We start from the raw sequence: 13429 nt of genomic DNA, 5'->3' as shown, positions 1-13429 counted from the left end.
GGTTGGCCTAGGCGATGGGCACATTTGGCATTGCCACATTGATCAGCTGCGATCACGGATGGCCTCGACGCAGACGCCAGCTGATCTCTTCCCAGTTGGTCCTATGGACCTTCCATTTGCTCTGGACACCTCCAAAGAAATGCTGTGTTGCCCGACCCGGCAGTCTACCGTTCCGGTGGCAGACTTACCTGGGCAATCAGAGTTGCATCCAAAGTTGCCGGGCGGAGAGTTAGCGCAGTCGCAGGCAGTTCCTCTGAAGAAGCCTCCTCCTCCTCCTCCTCCTCCTCCTCCTCCTCCTCCTCCTCCTCCTCCTCCTCCTCCTCCTGTGTCCGTTCCAGCCAAGCCAAGAAGATTGGACCGCACACGCAAGCGGCCTGCATATTTGCAGGATTACACATGTGGTGGAGAGGGGTGTTAGCCTCAGAGAGAAGCACAGTGAGCCAGGAGAAGACTCTATGGCAAGGGGAGGGTTTTCCAGTTGTCTCTACAATTGATAGGGCTTTCGGTTATGACAGGTAGAGGAAAAAGTACGCCGCGCTAGGAGGAGACTCTATGGTGGGGGAACTGAACTTCCGGTCAGCTCCAGAATTGAACGGGGGGCTTCCGATTAGGACCTCTGTGGCTCCCGCTGTTTTCTTTTCTGTGGGAAATGGGTCCAAATGTCTCTTTGAGTGTTTATGTTTGCCGGCCCCTGCCTTATAACATCTTCATTCTATCCCTAAATTGGAATCCAAGGGAGAAAATAAACCTATACCAGTGAGGGTTAACCTTTTTGTCCTAGTGTGCTGAAATCGCACGTGTGCCCTCGATTGTTGCACATGTGCGTGCCCTCACCCACACTGCAATGCGCTCTGCCCCCATGCATGCACATTACTCCCTCACACCCCTGCGCATGTGTCCGACCCCCCCATGACCCCGCCTTGCGCATGTGTGTGACATCCCCCCTGTGCCTCGTTATGGGACTATCAGGCCTCCCTGAAGCCTCCTGAAACCAAAAATGGGGCCTGGGGCCATCCGGTGCACCTCCCTGTGCTCCCCCCACTCCACGCGTACGACCCCACACACATGCGCCGCATCTCCCGCATACATAGCAGAGACCCGAAAATCCGCTGGCCAGCAGAGGCGCCTACGAATGTGCGTGGAGCTGAGCTGGGCAACGGCTTGCGTGCCAGCATAGAGGGCTCCACGTGCCATAGGTTCGCCATCACGGGTCTAGATTGTATAGCCCATATATATCATTTTATTTTGAGGCCAGACTATTTGAATTACATGGACTATTACATCCACCTGGTCCACCAGGGATGAAAGGCAGGGCATGTTACAAGTCTCATCAGTTAGGAATGTACATCTAGTGGGACCCTGAAAAAGGGCCTTCTTGGTGGTGGCCCTATTCTTTAATGGAAAATAATTATCCCCCAAGGTACAGTTGGTCTCACTCTGTTGCTTTTCCAAAGGTCCTAAAGCAAGGGTGTCCAAACTTGGGAACTTGAAGACTTGTGGACTTCAACGCCCAGCTGGCTGGGGAATTCTGGGCGTTGAAGTCCACAAGTCTTCAAGTTCCCAAGTTTGGACACCCCTGTCCTAAAGTGTGGTTTTGCCAGCAGGCCTGGGAATCATGAATGGAACCGTTTGGGTGGCTGATTTTTGTGTTGTTGCTGTCCTAAGGGTGGTGTGGTGTTTTTAATGGTTTTTTTTTTTAATTATACGGTGTGTGTTTTTTTAATGTGAGCATCCAGTGCCCTATGCATGAGTTTGGTGGCTTATGTAAATTTGTAAAATAATAAGAAAATAAATATCTCAGTTGACAGGAATAAGGTTTCATTAGATGAACAACTCAAATAGTTAGAAGAACCATCTCATAGGCTGACTCAGATTATTTCCGTTTCCTTCACTCTTCATTTCATCTGTATGTCTATATTTAGTTATTTGTGTCCTGCCCTTATTACTTTTACAAATAACTCAAGGAGGATAATATATCCAGCACACCTTGTTCCTCTTGTTTTCTCCACAACAACCACCCTGTGAGGTGGCTTGGACTGAGAGAGAGGGACTTGCCCAAAATCACCCTACCAGCTTTCTTAGCTAAGGTGGGACATGAACTTACAGCCTCCCGCTTTCTGGCTTGGTGCCTTAACCACTGGACCAAACTGACTCTCATATGCAACCCAGAGAACATTTTCATTATTAATGCAGTTATGAATCTGTGAGTTTGATATACCTTCACACATCCTACTCATTAGTTACACAATCAATAGAATAGAATAGACTTCTTTATTGGCCAAGTGTGGTTGGACACACAAGAGATTTGTCTTTGGTGCATATGCTCTCAGTGTACATGAGGAGAATAAAATACATTCATCACGAATAAAAAGATACAATACCTAGTGGTAGTCAAGGTTACTAATAAGCTATCAAATTATACTAGGAAACAATACAATACAATACAATACAATACAATACAATACAATACAATACAATACAATACAATACAATACAATACAATACAATACAATACAATACAATACAATACAATACAACACAACACAACACAACACAACACAATAGCAGAGTTGGAAGGGACATTGGAGGTCTTCTAGTCCGGTATAGGCAGGAAACCCTATACCATCTCAGACAAATGGCTATCCAACATCTTCTTAAAAACTTCCAGTGTTGGGGCATTCACAACTTCTGGAGGCAAGCTGTTCCACTGATTAATTGTTCTAACTGTCAGGAAGTTTCTCCTCAGTTCTAAGTTGCTTCTCTCCTTGATTAGTTTCCACCCATTGCTTCTTGTTCTACCCTCAGGTGCTTTGGAGAATAGTTTGACTCCCTCTTTGTTGTGGCAGCCCCTGAGATATTGGAACACTGCTATCATGTCTCCCCTGGTCCTTCTTTTCATTAAACTAGACATACCCAGTTCCTACAACTGTTCTTCAGATGTTTTAGCCTCCAGTCCCCTAATCATCTTTGTTGCTCTTCTCTGCATTCTTTCTAGAGTCTCCACATCTTTTCTACATCATGGTGACCAAAACTGAATGCAGTATTCCAAGTGTGGCCTTACCAAAGCATTATAAAGTGGTATTAACACTTCACGTGATCTTGATTCTATCCCTCTGTTTATGCAGCCTAGAACTGTGTTGGCTTTTTTGGCAGCTGCTGCACACTGCTGGCTCATAGTTAAATGGTTGTCCACTAGGATTCCAAGATCCCTTTCACAATTACTACTGTTGAGCAAGGTACCACCTATACTGTACCTGTGCATTTTGTTTTTGTTGCCTAAATGTAGAACCTTACTCTTTTCACCATTGAATTTCATTTTGTTAGATAGTGCCCAATGTTCAAGTTTGTCAAGATCCTTCTGTATCTTTAGCCTATCTTCTGGAGTGTTGGCTATTCCTGCCAGCTTGGTGTCATCTGCAAATTTGATGAGTTCCCCATTTATTCCCTCATCGAAATCATTGATGAAGATGTTGAAGAGTACTGGGCCCAAAACAGAGCCTTGGGGTACTCCACTGTATACCTCCCTCGATGTAGATGCAGTTCCATTGAGAACTACACGTTGAGTGCGGTTGGTCAGCCAGTTACGAATCCAACTGGTGGTGATGCTGTCCAACCCACATTCTTCTACTTTATCTAGTAGTAGGTTATGGTCTACCTTATCAAATGCCTTACTGAAGTCCAAATAAACTATATCGACGGCATTCCTCTGGTCCACTAATTTTGTCACTTTGTCAAAGAATGCAATAAGATTAGTCTGGCATGATCTGTTTTTGACACACCCATGTTGGCTTTTGGCTATTACTTTGTTTGCTTCTAGGTGTTTGCTAATTCATTGCTTGATTATCTTTTCCAGAATCTTTCCTGGTATTGAGGTCAGGCTGATAGGTCTGTAGTTTCCTCCATCTGTTTTTTTCCCCCTTTTTGAAGATGGGAACCACATCAGCTCTTTTCCAGTCCTCTGGTAGTTCCCTGGTGCTCCAGGATCTCTGAAAGATATAGTTCAGTGGTTCTGAAATCTCATCTGCCAGTTCCTTTAGAACCCTGGGGTGTAATCCACCCGGTCCTGGTGATTTGAACTCGTCTAGGGTAGACAGATGCTCACTTACCATTTTCTTCCCTATTTCAACTTGTGTTCCTAATCTGATTTTTGTGGTGCTGTTTTTGATAGGTTGGACTGTTTTATCCCTTTGTGTAAAGACAGATGCAAAACATGAATTAAATAGTTCTGCTTTCTCCTCTCTATACAAATAAAAACAATATAAATTGAAAGATACAAGCAATATGGTTATAGTCATAAATGGGAAGAGATAGATAAGAATAATAGTAATAGAGTCTTAGTAAATAATTGACAGTGTTGTGGGAATTAGTTGTTAATCAGAGTGATAGCATTCGGGGGAAAACTGTCCTTTCTAGTTGTTCTGGTGTGCAGTGCTCTATAGCGTCGTTTTGAGGGCAGAAGTTGAAACAATTTATGTCCAGGATGTGAGGGGTCTGTAGATATTTTCACAGCCCTCTTTTTTGCTCGTGCAGTGTGCAGGTCCTAAATGGAAGGCAGGTTGGTAGCAATTGTTTTTTCTGCAGTTTTAAGTTTCCTCTGAGGTCTGTCTTGTTTGGTTGCAGAGCCAAACCAGACAGTTATGGAGGTGCAGATGACAGACTCAATAATTCCTCTGTAGAACTAAATAGTGGATGGAGTCATTCCCCACACTCCTCTGCAGCATCCCACCTTCGTCGCCACTATTGTGTGTGGGCTTTAGGAGGCAAGAAGCAGACCAGCATAGATACAACAGCATTTATTGACTCAAAATGGAACTGAGGAAGAGCAGGCAATTGCCTGGCAGGGCCTTAACCAATCATAATACATGAAAAAACCCACCCAAAATATGGATTTTCAAAGTTTCCCTCCAAAACAGTTGGAGATAACAGTTAGGGTCATCTGAAGGTTAGTTTCACTTTAGCAGGGCTTAACATAACTATATATATTCAATACATAACACCTCCTATAAAAATAAAACCCATATAGACAATATCAGTGGTGGATTATGGCCAGTACGCCCCAGTACGGGAGTACCAGTGCCTGCTGGGAACAGCAGACACCATTCCGGTATGGTGCTTCAGAGGATCCACCCGCCCGCCTGCGTTGCTGTATTTGACCCAACCGGGCCATTTGCGTATACCCACGCAGTGTATGGCGCCAGCGTAACGCTCCGCCGAGCAGCTGGAGCATTGCAAGGCGGTGGTGAGCATGCGTGCACAGTGTGCGTGCACGTGGTGGGTGCTTGGCCCCGTCGCAGCGTACTGGTTGCGACAGGATCCGGAACCCACCACTGGACAATACACAGAAATCAGAGCCGCTGCAGTTAAGGCTGTGTTCAACTTTTGATATCCATTTGGCCAATAGAGGGCAGCAGAGACAACCACTTAAAATGGAGTACAGTTAAAAAGTCTCCTTTTAAGTTCAGATGACTTCCTACTTTTTTAAAAAAATAGTTTTACCAAACGAAATCAGGTAGTTACATAAATCCAGGATACACATAGAGAAAAAGATCAAAAAGAATATATATATGTTGTATTTGTACTGATAAATAAATAAATAAATAAGAAAGAAAGAAAGAAAGAAAGAAAGAAAGAAAGAAAGAAAGAGGGAGTAGTGACCTTCCTCCCATATTTAGGCATACCAGGGGTTGTAACACTAATACATATACATATACATATACATATACATATACATATACATATACATATACATATACATATACATATACATATACATATACATATACATATACATATACATATATATATATATATATATATATATATATATTTGTGTTACAACCCCTGGTATGTACAAATACTATATATATATATATATATATATATATATATATAGATAGATAGATAGATAGATAGATAGATAGATAGATAGATAGATAGATAGATTAGAGATAGATAGATAGATAGAGATAGATAGATAGATAGATAGATAGATAGATAGATAGATAGATAGATAGATGAGAGAGAGAGAGAGAGAGAGAGAGAGAGAGAGAGAGAGAGAGAAAGTTAGCAAAGGGATCTTTTCCTGCCCCCCCAAAAAAATCTTTTCCCTTTTCCTGCAAAAAAAAAAAAAAGTTTTAAATCTTGTGATGTGACTATGGGACTCTGCAAACGGCCGTAAATGTGGGTCGGTTGCCAAGAGTCCAAAATTCAATCACATGCCTGCAAGTGAGGCAGCCGTCGGAACTTTGAATCCATGTCGCAATTACCTTTTGGGGAGTACATCAGAATTTTGAACGGTCACTAAGTGACTGGTCATAAGTCGAGAACTATCTGTCCGTATGAAAATTTTCAGGTGACTTTCTAATGACTTCATGGACAACTATGACCATGCAATTATCTGGACAAAGACACAGGGATGCTGTATTTTTCGCTCCATTCGACGCACTTTTTTGTCTCCCAAAAGTGGGTGGAAATGTCTGGGCATCTTATGGAGTGAATATTGCCGAAACCCCGCCCACCCACTGGTCCCCACCCTTCAGCTGTTTTGGGCTTCCACGCATCCTGTTTTCAGCCTATGCGTGTTTCTCTTTCGGCCTCCACATGTCCCGGTTTTGGCCTCCATGTGCCCCGTTTTCGGCCTCCGTGCAGGACTTTCGCGGAGGCTGAAAACGGGACATGCAGAGGCTGAAAACGGGATGTGGGGAGGCCGAAAATGGGAGCGTGTCTTATGGTCAGGTGTGTCTTATGGAGCGACAAATACAGTAAATTTATTACTACCTTCGTCCTGGAATGTTTTTGCTGATTTCCCTGTACAGTATTAACCAGGCTCCCCAATGATAACTTTCCTTCCCAGCCGCATCGGCCACCTGCTGAGGCACCAGATGGCCTAAATCCTTCCCTACCATTAGGCTAAAACTGGATTAGTTGCTTTAAGATTGGAAAACCGGATTTTGTTATGAATTTTGGATTGTGGCTTAATGCATTTATTCTACACTGCTAGGTTGCTGCAGCCCTGGGCTGTCAAGAGTCCTGCGATTTGCTTTTCCGATCTATTTGCACGAGTTACCCATGTTGTTTTAAGGATTTGAGGGTGTTTTTGTTTTGCATTTTTTGAAAAAGCAGGTTGCAAAGTGGAAAAGAAAACAAATATAGCTTGGTACAATTAGGAGAGCAGAGTGCTTTGAAATCTGCAAGATCTTACAGGCCTGATTGATTCCATGGCCTCAGTCAGGTTCAATTTGTGATAATAACCTGGTCAGAGAATTGTTTGGCTGATTTAATCTAGATTGTGAGGGCAACAGATTTGCAGCTTCTCAGGGACATTTGCCCCAAATATAGATACAAAATTAAGGAGTTTTATCAACAGGTCAGGATTGCAATTTATTCCTTAAGCAAGCATCAGTTATAAAACCTCTTCTTTGGGTCCCTATTCTTCTTCCTTGGGTTATTTTCTAATCTCGTATGATTCAGCTATTTCATTTTACAAATGTTATCTATATCCTTTTCAGCATGGACCCTGTTATCAAGCTGCACTTGGTATTGCACGTAAAGAGAGTTAGCATTTGTCTGGCACTTTGGGGGACAGTGAAAAGCAATTTTGATTTCACCTTCAGGGTCCATCCCAAACTGTTTCTGCCTTTGTCTTCCTTCACAAAGAAATCAGGGCATTTTCCAATACAAATTAAACTAAATTGGCAACAATTCAACCCAAGTCTATAGCAGCAAAATACAGGATGAACATCAACCCAATACAAATGTACAAACGGGAGATAAGCAATTTGTTAGATTGGGTACTGGATAGGCACACACAGGCTTAACGGTAACAACAGCTCTTTATTAAATACAACAAGTAAGAACAATCCAGCAAAGGTTGAGTCTCACAGCAGCCCTTTTATAGGGAGCTGTTAGGCCCTTCGACCAATAGGATTAAACCTCTGTTCCCACCGGAACAGAGGACCTTGGTGAGAACCACTGTAGTTGGTATAAGTATCTAACACCCCTCCCCTCTTAGATGGAACAATCCTACTGGTAACATAGTCATGCAGGTAGGCGGGCTTTTGGATAGCTCTGCCTGACCTGCGCAGTTCAGTAGAAGGGGTTTCCTTGGACAAGTCGGACGGACCTGTTTGCTCCACAGCTCCGCTTGGTGGAAGCTCCTGGAGCCAGTTCGCTCAGACCTCGCTGCGGGCCTGCAACAACACCAGATAAGTTTCCCGGTACCCTCGGGCTTGAGCTGACTGTGGAAGGAGTGAGCGTTTGCTCCGTTTGGCTAGGGCTTTTGCTAACTCGTGCAGGAATTACCTCTGGTTGTTTAAGATTGGAGTTGGAGAGGCGACCACGGAGTTGGTCAATATGCCTTCTCCAATTCCTACGGTCCTTGAGCACTAGGAGGTAAGAGCGAGGGCCGGTGATGCCTATCACTGTGGCAGGAATCCACAGAGTTCCCCCAGCATAGTTGTGGGCGTATACCGAATCCCCTATGCTAAATGTCCGAATCTTGCTTGTGGAGTCTGGGGGCGATGAGACAGAGTAATTGGGATGTAGCTGGTCTAAGTGGGACCTTAGCCGGCGATTCATGAGAAGCTCGGAGGGGCTTCTCCCAGTTGTGGCACTGGGCATGATGTGCTGAATTAGTAAATAATGGTCAACCCGTGTTTGCCAATCTCCCGGGCCCATCCTAGAGAGGGCCTCTTTTGCAGATCTCACCATTCTCTCCACTTGACCATTGGAGGCCAGATGGAATGACACAACCAGGGCATGCCTGATTCCCTGAGCTGCTAGGAAGGTCTCAAATTGCATGGCCATGAATTGGGGCCCGTTGTCAGAGACCAAGACGTCAGGCAGGCTGTGCATGGAGAAAAGTCTCCCTAGCACCTTGATGACTGCTTCTGCCGTTGTGGAGGTCATCAGGACTACCTCTAACCACTTCGAGTAAGCGTCCACAAATACTAAGAATGTCTGACTATGAACTGGGCCAGCAAAGTCAATGTGCACCTTAGATCACGGCGCTCCCACTCCTTAGCGGATGCCTTTGGGGGAGCTGGTCTGGACTCGTGGCATGGTGTGCAGGTAGCCACCCATTCTTCGATCTCCCTGTCCATGTTAGGCCACCACACATATCTCCTAGCCAAAGACTTCATCCTGGCTATTCCAGGATGCCCTACATGTAAAGCCTCTAATACTGCAATGCGCAGTTTGGGTGGAACAACAACCTGGTCCCTCCACAGAAGACAGCCATTTACCACCGATAACTCATCACGTTTAGCAAAGTACATTTTAAAATCAGCCCCAACAGGCCCCTAGGGGAACCCCTTCCACACCCAGTTCAAATTTGCTTGATGGTGGAATCCTTTGCAGAGTGACGGGCAACGTCAGTGGACAAGACAGGCCCAGTCTCCAGGCAGTCAATGAAGAGGACTGGCGTCTTGGGGGTAGGGTCAGTGAGAAGTTCAGGCAACAGGCAGTGGCTGAGAGTGTCAGCATGCACCATAGTGGAGCCAGGTCAGTGGATAAGGCGGTAGGAGTAGGCAGCCAGGAAAATAGTCCATCTGGTCATGCAAGGTGATAATGACACCAAATGTGCGCGCTGACTGGGCGTGGCTACTGCGCATGCGGCAGCTGTCATCTTCTTCTCCTTCAGAACTGAGTCCTTTTGGCCGCCCTGAGTCCTTTTGGAGAAGGGCGGCATATAAATCCAAATAAACCAAACCAAACCAAATTCTCAGCCTCTGCGGCCTCAGGAAGAATGCGTGTGCTTTTCCGCGCTTCTTGGGGCGTGCTTTGGCGCTGCAGAGTTTCAGTCGATTTGACGGCTGATTCTGATGCCCTGGCTTCATCCAAGGCAATCTGCAGAGTGAGGTTTGATTTTGTGAGCAACCTCCTCTGTAAATTAATGTCCCGTACGCTGCATATTATGCGGTCCAGAATCAGCACGTCTAAGTCTCTGAATTCGCAGTATGCTGCGGCCTTACGGAGCGCAGCAACGTACTTGTTAATCGACATGCCCTCCTTCTGATTCCTGATATTGAATTAATGCTGGCGAACGTGCTGGGACGGCTTGGGCACGTAATGAGTCCTAAGCGTCTGCTGGAGCACGGACCAGGCAACTGATTGGAGTGGTGTCAGCTTGGAGAGATCTTTTGCCATCTTGAACACTTCCCAGCCAAGGTACCTAAGGAACATGTTCTTCTTGCAGCCTTCAGAAAGGCCCATGAGGTCGTTTGCCTTGAGGAAGCAGTCAAATCGTAGCATGTACAAGTCCCAGTGCTCGGTGACTGGGTCATACGGAGTTGGTGGGGCGTTCATGGCCATTTTGTGTTCTGAGGGCGTTTTGAGTTTGCCGCTCAAAAATGGCTGCTCGAAGCCGCGCTAAGCTCCGGGCTGGATGTACTTGCTGGATCGCTACGCTCTTTTCGGTTCGCCTAGTTGCCTTCCAATCCCATCCTCGTCACCAGTGTTAGATTGGATAATGGATAGGCACACGCAGGCTTAATGGTAACAACAGCTCTTTATTAAGCACAACAAGTAAGAACAATCCGGCGAAGGTTGAGTCTGACAGCAGCCCTTTTATAGGGAGCTGTCAGACTCTTCGGCTAATAGGATTAAATAGGACCTTGATGGAAACCACTGTAGTTGGTATAAGTATCTAACACAATCAGTGAAGCAGAAAGCTTTTGCTAAAAAAAAAAGTTCTTTTTCTTGTTTTGGTGCAATTGTTCGAAGTTCCTTTCAAAAGACTGAACCGCACCCAAGAAGCTACTTTTTCTTAGTAATTCTTCAAAGAGTGGGAAAATCTAAAGCACATCTTCAGAGGATGAGTGAAGTGTTTGAGGTGGGTTGAGGAAATACAGACTAATGTTATTCTTTAAATTGCTCATAATACTTTGCCCCTGCAAGGAATGTTGTTGACAATACCGCAGGGCAGGAAATTGAATCTGCATGTATTTTATACCTACAAGAAGCAGTCGATGGAAACTAAGCAAGGGAAGAAGCAACCTAGAACTAAGGAATAGAATAGAATAACAGAGTTGGAAGGGACCTTGGAGGTCTTCTAGTCCAACCCCCTGCTTAGGCAGGAAACCCTATACTATTTCAGACAAATTGTTATCCAATCTCTTCTTAAAAACGTCCAATGTTGGAATATTTACTGAGCTATGATGGTGGAATGGTTAAAGGTTAGAGTGCAGTACTGCAAACTACTTCTGTTGCTTGCCAGCTGCCAGCAGTTTAGCAGATCAAATCTCACCAGGCTCAAGGTTGACTCAGCCTTCCTCAGACCTCCTTCCGAGGTCGGTAAAATGAGGTCTCAGATGGTTGGGGGCAATAGGCTGACTCTGTAAACCGCTTAGAGAGGGCTGTAAAGCACTGTGAAGCGGTATATAAGTCTAAGTGCTATTGCTATTTGCAGGTTCTGGAGGCAAGTTGTTTTACTGATTAATTGTTCTAACTGTCAAGAAATTTCTCCTTAGTTCTAAGTTGCTTCTCTTCTTGATTAGTTTCCACCCATTGCTTCTTGTTCTGCTCTCAGGTGCTTTGGAGAATAGCTTGACTCCCTCTTCTTTGTGGCAACCCCTGAGATATTGGAACACTGCTATCATGTCTCCCCTAGTTCTTCTTTTCATTAAACTAGACATACCCAGTTCCTGCAACCGTTCTTCATATGTTTTAGTCTCCAGTCCCCTAATCATCTTTGTTGCTCTTCTCTGCCATCTTTCTAGAGTCTCCACATCTTTTCTACATCGTGGTGACCAAAACTGAATGCAGTATTCCAAGTGTGGCCTTACCAAGGCATTATAAAGTGGTATTAACACTTCAGGTGATCTTGATTCCATCCCTCTGTTTATGCAGCCTAGAACTGTGTTGGCTTTTTTGGCAATTGCAGCGTACTGCTGGCTCATATTTAAATGGTTGCCCACTAGGATTCCAAGATCCCTCTCACAACTACTATTAAGCGAGGTACCACCTATACTGTCCTTGTGCATTTTGTTTTTCTTACCTAAATGTAGGAGAAATTTCCTAGGAGTGAGAACAGTTAACCAGAGGAATGACTTGCCTTCAGAAGTTTTGGGTGCTCCATCATTGGAGGCTTTTAAGAAGAGATTGGACAACTATGAAATGGTATAGGGTTTCCCAGCTTAGCAGTGGGTTGGACTAGAATAGCTCCAAGGTCTCTTCCAGATCTGCTATTCTGTTAAATACACATTTAACATGGTCTAAGCATCCACATATGACACTTCCTACAGAACTAAGTATAACTAGGTTTTACATATTGCACTGAGGTGTAATTCATGGTTTACAAATTGCAATACTTGTGCTACCTCCTACTGTAGGTTAATATTATTGTTTAACCGGTCGATTCACACAAAATCTGAAATCTGTTTGGGTTAACACAAAACGCTAAGTCACAAACCACATTACGACTGACCATGTTTTGTGAGACCAGCAATGCACCATGGCAGGTAAGCAGGGGATGGTGGTTAGGAGGCAAGAGGAGGAGGAGAAGAGGTTACAGTAAAAAAAAAAAAAAAGATAAATAACCTACTTCAAAACTCTAAGTAATAAAGCCAAGTGAAAAATGACTACAACAACCCAGCTCTTTTTATTTTAAAGAATAGTGGTATTATTCTTTGCAGCTAAAATTAAAAGCAAATTTAATCATAGGCTCATGGAACGGTTCCAACAACTGAGGGAACCACAACCTAACAGATGCCAAATATAGAATCAAAGCGCCTTTCCCCACTTCTGAAATTAGTGTTCCCCCCTCCATCCTTGACTCAGCAGAAAGATAGGCAGGTGTAAACTGTGCAATTCCCACAGCCAATCTCTATCCTGTCTCCATTGCCTCTATCCCCCACCACTACAATTGGCTGGATGTATTTTACATACCTTGAGGTTGTGCTGAATGATATTGTAATGTGGGAAAACACTCTTTTAGCACCAGTTAAAGACAATTCAGTGATCTCACTCATGGGCCTACTGTCATGGAGGGGTGTTGCTGGGATATGTTTCTTTCATGTTTACATGCAAGAGAGATGTTTATAAAGAGACATTGTGTTCTTTGCCCAATGTTCTCAGTACAGGAATCCAAGTTAAAACATTGTTGATTTCTATCTAGGAGGTGTTATCCGAACACATTCTGTAAAAGGAAACCCATAGGGTATTTATGGAGGAGAATATTTGGAGCTCAGGGCTGAACTGTGGGGTCCTGAGCTGTGGAATCCTGGATGCTCCCTGGTTGTTTTCTGGCAGGCATTTCATTACCCAATTAGGTAACATCATCAGTGCAGATGATTAGGGGACTGAAGGCTGAAACATATGAAGAACGGTTGCAGGAACTGGGTATGTCTAGTTTAATGAAAAGAAGGACTAGGGGAGACATGATAGCAGTGTTCCAATATCTCAGGGGTTGCCACAAAGAAGAGGGAGTCAA

The sequence above is a fragment of the Natrix helvetica genome (assembly GCF_964273705.1).
Source record: "Natrix helvetica genome assembly, chromosome: 1".
In the NCBI taxonomy this organism is placed as follows: Eukaryota; Metazoa; Chordata; class Lepidosauria; order Squamata; family Natricidae; genus Natrix; species Natrix helvetica.
The sequence above is the reverse complement of the archived record's forward strand: the minus strand, read 5'-3'. Positions refer to the sequence as shown.